General features: G+C 36.0%; 1 long non-coding RNA gene across 1 annotated transcript; it reads left to right on the top strand.

The window, feature by feature from the left end:
* Positions 1–354: 354 nt before the first annotated feature.
* Positions 355–11,258, top strand: LOC145675704 (uncharacterized). The gene is made up of 2 exons (XR_014129187.1): positions 355–871; positions 10,770–11,258. It is a non-coding gene; the product is annotated as an uncharacterized LOC145675704 (long non-coding RNA).
* Positions 11,259–11,995: the final 737 nt, after the last annotated feature.

The raw sequence follows: 11,995 nt of genomic DNA, 5'->3' as shown, positions 1-11,995 counted from the left end.
TTCTTGGGGACACAATCGAAGGGTGGATACATTTTATTTGAAGGGGGCTATACTGAAAAGGTTAATTTTACATTATTTGCGCAATAATAATATATACTACCAGTCTGGGGTGCAGGTATAGCCTACGGGTAACGCCCGCCTTCTTGGTCCCCTTTGGCAATGTTACTTGTACCAGATTTGAATAACAACTCCAGGTAAGGAAAGTTCTATTAATATTTTATTTTTTTAAAGAGATGTTAGCTTAAAACTGTTAGATTAGAACTAAAATATTGTTGTATTAAAAGATGTTTCGATGTGCACAATAGCTAACATTGTTAAAATATATTGGTAATCAAATGTACGAAAATGTCATTTTCTGTAATATATAAAACAAAATCCTAAACAACGTTTTTGATAACGTATAACGTCCTTAAATGTACTTTATTCTAATTTGAAAGTTTTGGAACCTAATAGTCTTAAGCCTATAATGTGTCGAGATTTAGATAGTAAACATTTGCAGGTGCATATGGTGCAACGATTGTCAAGGTCAACTGCGCAAACGCACTCAGCAAGCATTTAATATTCATTTCAGTGACCTGCAAGATAAGGGTGAAAGCAGCAATTAAGTGTTAAGGAAATAAGGTGAAGCACAGCACAATATGTCACGGAGTGAAGTGTGGAAATACTTTGAACGTGCCGAGACTAGAGAAGAAGCTAAATGCTTCTTGTGCAAAAAAGTACTTAGATGCAAAGGAGGATCGACAAGTGCTTTATTATCGCACTTGAGAACTAAACACATGTCTTGTATTAATAAAGTGATTGCACGTAACACTCAATCAGAAGATGGTGACGATCCTGGAATCTCTTGTTCTACAAAACACATCACGTTAAGGTAAGAAGATTTAAACACTTTTCTTTCTTATGTAATTTGATTCAAGGGATACATACCGTCGTGTGTTTTATCATGTAATATTTCATTTAATATTTAACTTTCGTTATTTTGGACATCCGTTTTGTCTAGTGGCTAACAAGCCTGCCTACGGCACGCGTGGATTCGGTTCCCGGTGGGATACAGTTAAACGGAAAAAGTGATTTAGATTCCATTATAATCAGTAAGTCCAAGTCTCCTTTAGTCATCATGGCATAACCGTGGGGCGGTAAACTGAAACAAACCAAAACTTTCGTTATTTTATTTTACCTTAAATGTGACTTTAAGGGATAATGGGATGTACAGTAAGGGCAGTGTTTAAATTCGTGCTAAAAAATGTACCGGAGCCCTTCCTGGCTACCATATATATATATATATATATATTTATATATATATATATATATATATATATATATATATATATATATATATAATGTGTATGTGTGTGTGCGGTTTAGTCAAATCTTGTAAAATTCCAGGCACTTCCATATTAAATAGAGTTGGGAAAACTTGTGCAAACACAAATCAAACAAATCTCATGACAACATAGTATTTTCACATAATTTTTATGTGAATAATAATATCAAAATAGCTTTATTTACCTCTTATAACACAAGGGATGCAGTTAAGTCACCGTAGTTTCCATAAAGCTTCCTTCGATTTGTTTTCTTCTGCCTTGAGATTTCTTTCCTAGCAACTTGAGAGGGCGTTGTTTCTTCCTTGTGATATCCAGCGCTTAACGTACGGGAGGGGTTGCGGAAAATGGCGGACCATTAATATTTATTGTCATTAAAGATGACACACTTTCAACCGATAGCGCGTTTCTAGTTGGCGTGACAAGATTATTCATTACACTGAAACCCCTCTCACACTCAGCATTGCTGACTGGTATCGTTTGCACACACTGCATTAGTACCTTCATTCTCCCCAAGACCTGCCTGCCTCCACTATCCCTTAAGTCGCGATAAGTTTGAATAGTTTCTCGAAAACACAAAGAAAACAATTCACACAATTCTTTCAAGTCTTGTTCGCTATAATCGACATTAATATTTTCCGGCCAGTATTCAGGGTAAATAATTTTCATCATTTCGGAGTACACAGTGTCCTTCTCAGTCAAGCACCTTCTGTTCATAGAACTGTCCTTTGTTAATTTCCAAAGCGTTGTTTTTACTGCCACTCATTTTCAAGGGAACTTCTTTAAAATATTTCTCTTTTATGGCTCTCTGTATTTCTCTCCAGTATATGCCTCCTCTCTCTTTATGGGCCTTAAACACCTCGATTGTCCTGTATATGAGCTTGTTTGCCTTCGGTAGGGCTATAGTCTTTTCTTGCGAGGAGTCTGAAAAGCTAGAAAGCTCACACAAGACAGTAGAGGAAAGAACTTCTTAGTTTCTGTCACTATCCGCCCCTCCTCCCCCAAGGATTTTATAGCTCAGCTATAGCCCCTGTTGAAAAACAAATAGAAAAAAGAAAACTACCAGCAGCGACCGGAGAGAAAATAACCTTATTTATGCTATTTTCTCACTCCCAGGTTGCCTCAATAATGCACTTGAATTTTACATTAATATCAGCCACAGAGCTACCGAAACAGTGACAAAGGAAAGTTAAAATACTGATTTTACCAACATTATTTCAGATGCGGAGAAAATTTTTAAAAAAGCAACGAGAAAAGATCCGGGACTGAGCCCAGGCAACCAAAAAAGTACCGGGGCTGAGCCCCGGTGGGCCCCGGGAGGAACACTTCTGGATTTTACACTTTTGCCGTAAATTTCCATATGGGTGTACCATTCAGAAGTGTTCCTTATTGTACAAAAAATATGAGGCTTCTTATATTGTTATAGCCCTGTGCATACTAAGTAGGGTTGCCAAGAGCCCGTTATTATATATTGCGGTTATTTTTATTAAGGTCGGTGACCAGTACACACTATAAACTTCTTACCAGCCTCTTTATGACCACTATTTTAAATTTTATAATCCAGAATAAAACATTAAACATCCTAATTCTTGAACAGTGTCTTATTTGCAAATACAAATTTCCATTGTATTATACATTCGGTGATTTTTTTTAAAAACCTAGGGCAGTTCTTTTCATGATTTTCGTTTTGAGTTTAACGCCCCTTTTAGCAGCGATGCTTAGGGTGTTCTTTTCATTTATTTAACAAGAAATTTGATAATTAAATTTTATTGTGAAACATTGTTTTCGACAATAGATAGAGACAGGGGCGGGTCCAGAACCGACTTCTGGGGGGCGGTGGGTTGTCATACTGCTACTTTTAAAGGCTCCAAACTTTGGGATGGGTTTTATTTATATATATAAAATAAGAAAGTTATCTCTTCTGGGGGGGGCAATCGTCCCGATCGCCCCCTTCCCTGGATCTGCCCCTGGATACAGAAGTGTTTAATTTGTCATAATTGTGCGGCATAAATATAGCGTGAGGATTTGTCCAAAATTGACACGTACAGATTAAGATACTATTTTTTCATCTCTCGATAATTTTAAAGAAGTAGCAGTTACTGGTAAATAGAAGAAAATGATCGATACGACTTCAGAACACAATGTATATATTACGCTTATAAGTGCATTTATTAAGGATATGCAGAATACGGGTCCTAATGCATTTTGGTGGCACCGCGTAGCGAAGTCGATTCCTGGTGTGGGCACTCGGTCGAAAAGGTGTAAAACGATTTTTCATGCCAGCCATCCTGAATGAGGTTTTCCTGGGTTTTCCTCATTCACACCAGGCAAATGCCAGGGTGGTACTTAACTTTAAGTCCCAGGCCACTTCCTTCCTTTCCCAATCCTTTCTTCCTTCCATTTTCCCGGATTGTGTGCTCGCCGAAGGACGTCATCCCTCAAAACGTGAAGGGCTAAACGGCCTTAAATGCCGATAGCCCAGAAATCTAAATCCTAATGCATTTTGTCCAGGATAGTACATTTACTTCCCATGGATGGGTTCGAAGAGAGAGACTTTTCACTTAGGCCTATATCACAAGAAATTTTGAGCGGGTGCCGGTAATTTTTTTTTCAGAGTTGGTAACTATATTACTCACCCATTTTAATTTTACGAAAGAAGAAGCATATATGGGGATGATGGGTAACATTATATGTTTGAAAACAGTTGCGCGTATACCTTACCAAAAAATTATATCCTTACTTTCATGCCCACCTGCAACAGGAGTCAAGGAGGACATTGCCCCCTGGATTATCAAAGTTGGTTCGATTCCTCAAGATACATATCAAAACAAATTTGCTTATTCACACACATTACTGTAGTAAACTTACGCCATGAGCGTAAGTAATTGTTTTACATGCAGTAGAACTTATATTGTGTGTTTCAAGGGGCTTGTATTTGCAATTTTGCTTGTATGCCAGCCTCCCTCCCTGGAAAAACCCCGCGGGCGTTACTGCTTAAACTACTGGTGTTTAATATTGTGTGAGCAGTGATTTCATGGTATGGCCTGAGGATACTGCACCAGAACGACGAAATTTCCGTGGGCATTTCTCTGATTGTGCTTAACCTCTGGGAAACCAGTATTTTACTAGTACTGTACTACTTTCACTCGTTGCTTATTCAGTTTTTCCGGGGAGACTCTTCTGAAATCGTCAATGTGTATATTTGTGTGTGTTTGAGCATATAGCATCAGTTGTGACGAGAACAAAGACGAGGGTCATTCAAATAGTTACAAGGCTCATTTTATTATAGAATGCTATTCCCACAAAATTTTATTTACACTATGCATGAAACACTCTCTTGTGAATGCATTTGTCCCATCTACTTTTGGAAAATAGCATGGAATCAGTTTTCCGAAAGCTTGTTTCATGTACCCATCGAAGACTTGTTGAGGCTTTGAGGTAGTGTTGGGTAAATTACTTGTAAAAATGTAACGCGCTATAAGTTACTTTACTTTCCCTTACTGCATATCGTTAACAGTAAGGGAACGTTACTTCCCCTAGAAAAGTAACTGTTACCCTACTTCGAAAGCAAGACAAGTAACGCATTACTTTTATGTCCGGAACTTTGAATATAATCATATACAAAAAACATTCTTTTCATTAAATTTTTCCTACTACTATTATTATTATTATTATTATTATTATTATTATTATTAATAATAATAATAATAATATTACACATTCTGATCTTTCCTGATCGTAATAAATGTTTAGAACTGTAGGTTGATGATAGTAGCGCTGCTATATCCCTTCATGCGGACAGTTTAGGCTTGCTCATCAGCGTTAATTATGGCACCCATCAAACATATCTACACTAATAGCAACAATAAACAATGCGCTATTATTGAATTGCTATACTGCACTGTAAAAAAAATTGTATGCGTAAACTGCAACTTTTGATCACTTCTTTTACATTTATACATGTGTGGAACAGAAGGAGTGAGAAGCGTGTACAAAACGTGTGAGAAATGTGCACGACTTGCACCCTTGGAAGTTTCTGCACATTTCCCACACATTTTGTCACAATTGCACTCCTGTTGCACGTGTGATCAAAGGATTGCGATCTTGGCTAATAATTAGTTTTCGGATCAGGGATGACAAAATTATTGAACGGCCTCTAAATTGAGTTTTCGTATTTTAACGGAACGAGCACATTATACTAACTTTAGAGATAGTTTGGGTTCAATTAGATCCAATTGGCTAAGGATAAAAGTCAATGGAGAGCTTTTGTGAACGCGGCATTGAACCTCCGGGTTCCATACGCCATATAGTTAGTTAGTTAGTTACATGTAGTTCTCCACATGTAAGGCATACAAGAAAATTCTTGATTGAAATATATTGGATCTTTTGGGCTAATTGGATAAGGGCCTACAAAACTTTTGAACGGCCCCTAAATCGAGTTTTCGTATTTTTTTTACGGAATGAAAAAAAATTAAATCTTTGAGTTTTACGTCCCAAGGTTATACCGGTTAGTCTAAAGGAGACGGTGATGATGAGTAATGGATGAAATCGTGGAATGAAGAAAGTGGGAGGAAACGGGAGAACCCCGAGAGAACCCACGCACCACAAAGTTCACTTGGCGGGGTCCTGGGATCGAACCCGGGACCCCAAACACCAGAGGTGAACGTTCTACCACTGAGCCACCGCGGCCCCCCTTTTACGGAATGAGCACATTACACTGAGTTAAGAGATAGTTTGGGTATGTCTATACTGCATGTAGTTCTCCAGATATAAGGCATACAAGAAAATTTTTTATTGAAATATATTGGATATTTAGATCCAAATATTGTGGGATTTTTTTTAGAGTGTCTGTGTTGCACTATTAGTAGTTGCTATAGCATATTATAAACATGATTATTTACAAATAAAATATTTTGAAAAGTATATATATATATACAGTGGCGTATTTAGGGGGGCTTCCAGGCTTAAGCCCCCCCGAAATCTTACTTACTATAATAAAGTATATGTAATATCTTGCAGAATTTTCACATTTTCAGGCAAAGCCCCCCGAAACAAAATCGTAAATACGCCACTGTATATATTAACCGCGATTCTTAATTATTGATTTATAAGGATAATCATATCCTATAAAACATTTTAGAATATTTTTACGTCAAAGTTTTTACGTTTCGATTATTAACTTAAAACCTACTTATTTAAGTTGAAAGAGTATATAGTAGAAAATCACTATATTATTGTCACGATAATCAATCGACATATTACTCCACCTACTTCGACACTTCCTACTTCACCTACACTCAATATACATTTCGTTTTTTTAATCTCTTAAGAAAATGAAATCTTTTTTCTTACTTAATTGCAAATGAAACTTTTTTTTTTTCGAAGAAATTGCAACTTCCATAAATATAAACAAATCTCCATAAGTATAATCAGAATAGCACTAAAAAAGAATGAAGTATTGAAGAAAGTATTAATATAGTATTAGTAAGAGCACGTGTAAAGAAATTATTAACATTTGGCCAATAGCTTTATCCGCAATGCTTGTGTGGTTTCTGGTACTGTTTCGGTATACTCTAGAAATAATAATAAAAAAAAACTTCAGATGTTTCCTCAAATATGTAGACGAACTCCTCCCTATTGATAAATATTTCCCGCCGGTACACTTCAGACTTTTTACTTTTAAATTATGTCCTCATCCTCAGCTTTTAAGAAAAAGTATTTTTTCAAATATTTTCGTTAAGGAAAGCTAGACTATCATTGTACTTGCAGTTCACTCACTGAATGTATTGATTTAGAGCTGTAAAAATCTACTACAAAATCTTCCAGGTGCTTGGCTTGCAATCAGTACATGTGATTTCCCTAAGGTTATACTCCCCTTCTGAAACCAGCAAGTGGCCCTAAGATCTTATCTGTTTCTTTGTGTGTCGGTGACTGTTGGTCACTGACAGTTCATGCTCCATTCTAAGAGATTTACAACAGGAAAGAAAACAAAGATTTGTTTCCGGAAAAACACATATTATAGTTACTCGTCCGAAATGTAAAACAAAAGAAACTAAAGCAAACTAGGTATATTCCTTAGAAATTTGTAACGCGTTACCGTTACAGTTACTTTGGAAAAAAGGGCTTAGCGGAATAAGGATGTGAAAGCTCCCCCAAGCATATCTGAACCAAATTTACAGTCGATTAACATTTATGAGAAACTCGGTTTCCAAAAGTTCCAGCCCCCCAAGCGCTTTTAGAGGGGTGTTAGGATGGAGGAAGGAAAATTGAATTTTTTTCTCTCCTAAACGGTTCAACTGATTTGCATAAAAAAAAATGATGTTAGGTGTTCTCAGCAAGAGAAAAGTCGGAAAATATTTTTTTAAAAATATTTTGAAGTTGAAAATTGATATATTTTTTTGAAATTTAAAAAAAATAGTAGAAGACTAACTGGGACACCCACAATTTTTTGCCAGCTTTTTCTTGAGAGGGTCCCTAACAACATATATTGTTTGCATTTTGTTCGCAAGTGTACCTCATAGTGAAAAAAGGCAAATGTACATAGGTCAGCATCTATGTGGTATACGTATGATACACACTGTACACCACTAGGATAATCAATACTTTTAAATGGGGGGAGGAGATGAAGTTGTTATAACATTGGAATCTTATGATAAGTATTTTTTGTCTTAACGGTAATTGGTCTCTGAGGATGAAGGGGATTCTCGAGCATGTTCACACCTCCTTTGGCTACACCACTGCTGTACATCAACTGAAATTATACATTCCCGCATTTTGTGTTAATTGTGCACATAATCAATGTTCTGTGATACATATAGATCTTTCTTTAGTAATTGTTGTTGTTGTTGTTTTTTTTAACAGTTGGTTAATAATATGCCTGTTGTTAATAGCTATTCATGTGTTTAGTTTGTTTTGATGGTATTACTGTATATGTGTGTTTAATATGATCAAACAAAGAATGAATAGAAAGAAATTAAACCTCATCACTGATTCCGTCCAATATTGGAACAATTTCGGTTTTCGTGAACAGAACTGTGGCTGCTGTTCTCACGTTGCTGCTATTTTGTATTATCATATGCGAGGTACTTATCGAAAATCATTCGACCCGAACGAAAGAAGTTCCACATTCTGACTGTTTGTACTTCTAGTAAGTTATATTGGTTTATCACACACAATATTTTCTAGACCGATACTTCGGTCAGAATCATAGTGCTTTCTCCAGAGTAGGGTCACGATGGCTTAGTGATAGAGGGCTTACTTCTGGTGCGAGATGGACCTCGTTCGATCCCAGGTTATAAAAATTCGTGGTGGATACCATCGTACCAGTGAGTCTTCTCGGGATTATCTGTTTTCACTTACATTCTCATTTCACGAATTATTTTCCAATAATTAGCTTCTATCTATTACCTGTATGTATTACTGTATCGGATTTGAGTTTAGCATTCCTTCGGTAGCAAAGTTATATGAGCCATGGAGCTACGAATTAACGTGAGATTCAAACCGCTTGCGTTCCTGCCGGGTCTCCTATGCCAAAGTCCTGTATGCTACCCACATAGCCGTGAGTGATTTCTCTGTCTTCATTAGCCTAGAAGGCATAATATTTAAACGTCTTGGATTTCATATAATTTCAGTTCTTCCTCGATAGCCAATTCTGTACTGAGACAAAGTAGATTAATCAAATATACTTATCTTTCCATTTTCGAATTCTAGCAAGGTTCTTGTAACTTGGACTACGTTCTAAAACTTTTATTAGTTGAAACATCGTCTTTAGTTTTAGTTAGTCTAATCGTATGTCATTATACTCAACGTTAAATAAAATATCCCAGGATTTCTTCAATTTCTTTGGGGTGACCCTTGCCCCCGCCCTGTACCACATCGAGTTGTGTATTAATGGAAACTACGGCTAAAAATAATAAACATTTCCTTTCCCCCAAATTCGATCCGACATTTTGTTCTCGAGTTATGGCTTTTTTTTTTCATCTTCCGACAGATTTTTGGCTGGTCATAGTACCGAAAGGAGGTATTTGTACACCCAGGTTGGTCTATACTTTTTGTCTTATCTTGGTGTCAGGAATCTGCTCCCAAACGTTGTCACTGTTGTTTTGAAACACTGTATATTTCTATACATTTCTATCCTTTATATTTCTATCCTGTTTCTGATTAGCTCCTGTCTGCTAAGCACCTTCCAGTTTTCCCAAACCAACCAAAAGTAAACTACATCCACTTCATCGTCTCGCCCCCCCCCCCTATGCTTTCTTGTTGTATAGTACTTATTAAATATTTATATTGTAGTTGACAGAAACTGAAAATATTGATTAAAATATCTGATTAAAATGCTAGTAGAGGAATTCTCTTTTAGTACAGAAATTCCCTCCTTGTATCTTACCGCCATTTTAGGCGAGAAGGGATTAACCCTATATTGCGCCGTGTTAATCCAAATTAACAAACCATGTTGAGCGTCATACTTTGAAGGTCATACCGTAGATGGTGCCACTCCTGTTTCAGGTGGTTTCCTTTATGCCGTGCCATCTGTTATGAACACTCATAATTGCGTCTCTTTCGGAAGGAGAGTTTTTCCAGCAGTTTCTGTTGCGAGGGCGGATACAGTGTGCGTAGAATGCATTGCTTTGTTTATTTTTGAAGCAAGAGGAGTCGAAAACAGGGAAATTTTTCTTTTAAAAAATATTTTTCTAGAAGGTAGGTGTCTGTTGTTTATTTTAAGTGCTTGTAACTTATCATATTAATTTCGTTTTGTATTTGATTGTTCGAAATATGTTTGTGTATTCTGATTAACATTGAGCAACTACGGACCTCCTTTACTAAGAATCAAACATTTCTTCGGTAGGCCTAATGGAAAGTTCGAAATGTTGGTTTCTTACCTTCTTTTTTTAATTTTGTTGGAATTTTTATTGGCTCATGGAAAGTATTGTTGCGTGCAGTGTATGCTTTCAGTGTTACAAACTTATGAATAAAAATAATCCGAAGTTGAACACGAAAAAAATTACTAAACGTAACAACGTCATTTTCGACATCTTCCTCTATTGTTTTCGATGTTGTGTTATTTTGAAATCCTCTGTCACTCTTTCTCTCTCTCTCCTTTTTGTTACTCTTTTGTATTATTTACCGATTTATTGCCGATAAAGATTCTTGAAGACTGTAAAAGCTTATCTTACTTTAACAGATGAGCAAGAATATATTTTCGGAAAAACGACTCGTTCATCCATACATACCGCCTGACGACAGTGAGGATGAGCAGCTCCAGGTAAGCGACGAAAATTTAGGAGTTCTAGATTCAGATGATGAAGAATGGCGTCCTAAATCTGAAACTTCAAATGGATCAGAAGATATGTTCAAAACTATTGTAGTCGAGTATTTTGCATTGATTTCATTGAAATCGATACTTTTAGAGTAGTAAATTGATTGAATCATTTGTATTTTATTTTACAGATGAAACAGTAAATGCCAATTCCAGTCAAGCTACAACTGCTGCCAGTCGTCATTCCCAATGGAAAATAATAACAAGAAATAATCTACCTCTTCAGGCACCACAATATAAATCGTGTTAGTCTTCTCCAAATGAAGTTAAATCTCCAATTGAATATTTTCGAATGTTTTTAGTGCTGATACTCTGGAGTTAATCGTTCGTGAAAGTATTTTATATTCTAACCAGTAGAACCCCAATAAACCTTTGGAACTCACTAAGTTAGAACTAGAAATATTTAGGAAACGTAATGTTCATGTCCATTATTCGCATACCAAGGACAAGATTGTATTGAGTTCGTCCTATAGAATTCGCCAAGTGGCTAATAACATGTCTTACGGCATTGTGTTTCACTACAAAAAAAAATGTTTGTTGTCATTCTATACACAATAGGTGTGATCCATGAAAGATATGTTAGTAATTTCAGATTAAATGTACTGTGTTTCAGCATACCTTAAAATACATATTGTTTACTAAAGCATGTTATGAAAATCTGCACAATACTATGTGTTAAGAAAGTTTGTAACGTCTAAAAGAAATTCTGTATTGGATATCAATGAAAAATTAAACAAATAAGGTTCATAATTGCGCAATGTTAATTCAAATACACAATCCTCCTGACGTCATATGGTAAATGTGTGAGTCAAAATTTGTTATTAGTTCGTTTCACATACGCGAATGCAGTAAGAAAAACATCTAAATATTTTTTTCTTGAAACAATTAATAAATTGCGCAAGATAGCAATTAAGCAAGATGGGAATTAAGCAAGATGTGAATTCCCATCTCACCTAAAATAGTTGACATTCTTCTCTTGAAGATATCAGTGACTGATAAATCGTTAGGTGAGATGGAATGGAATCTCTTTTTCTATGGAAGATATTTTTCCTTCTCTGATAACTTACTACAAGGATGCTGGTGACCAGAATGCCATCCAGTTTCCCACCACCCTAATTTCAAGACAGCGAAAGTACGAACAAATCTCCTGAGGCAAATTTGTCAAAACAACTGTTGCATGCATACCCACTTAGTGGTTTGTTGAGTCAAATAGTAATACACTGAAACAAGTTTCAATGCTTATATTCATAATTGCTTTGCTTTTGTCTTTAAAACAAGTTTATATTTAATATGTTCATAGAATTGCATTGCGATTTTTCTTAAACATAATATTGTGTCATTTTCTTTTTCAACAATA

The sequence above is a fragment of the Thermobia domestica genome, chromosome 18 (assembly GCF_964235325.1).
Source record: "Thermobia domestica chromosome 18, izTheDome1.hap1.1, whole genome shotgun sequence".
In the NCBI taxonomy this organism is placed as follows: Eukaryota; Metazoa; Arthropoda; class Insecta; order Zygentoma; family Lepismatidae; genus Thermobia; species Thermobia domestica.
Note: the sequence above shows the minus strand (reverse complement) of the source record. Positions and strands in the feature narration are given on the sequence as shown.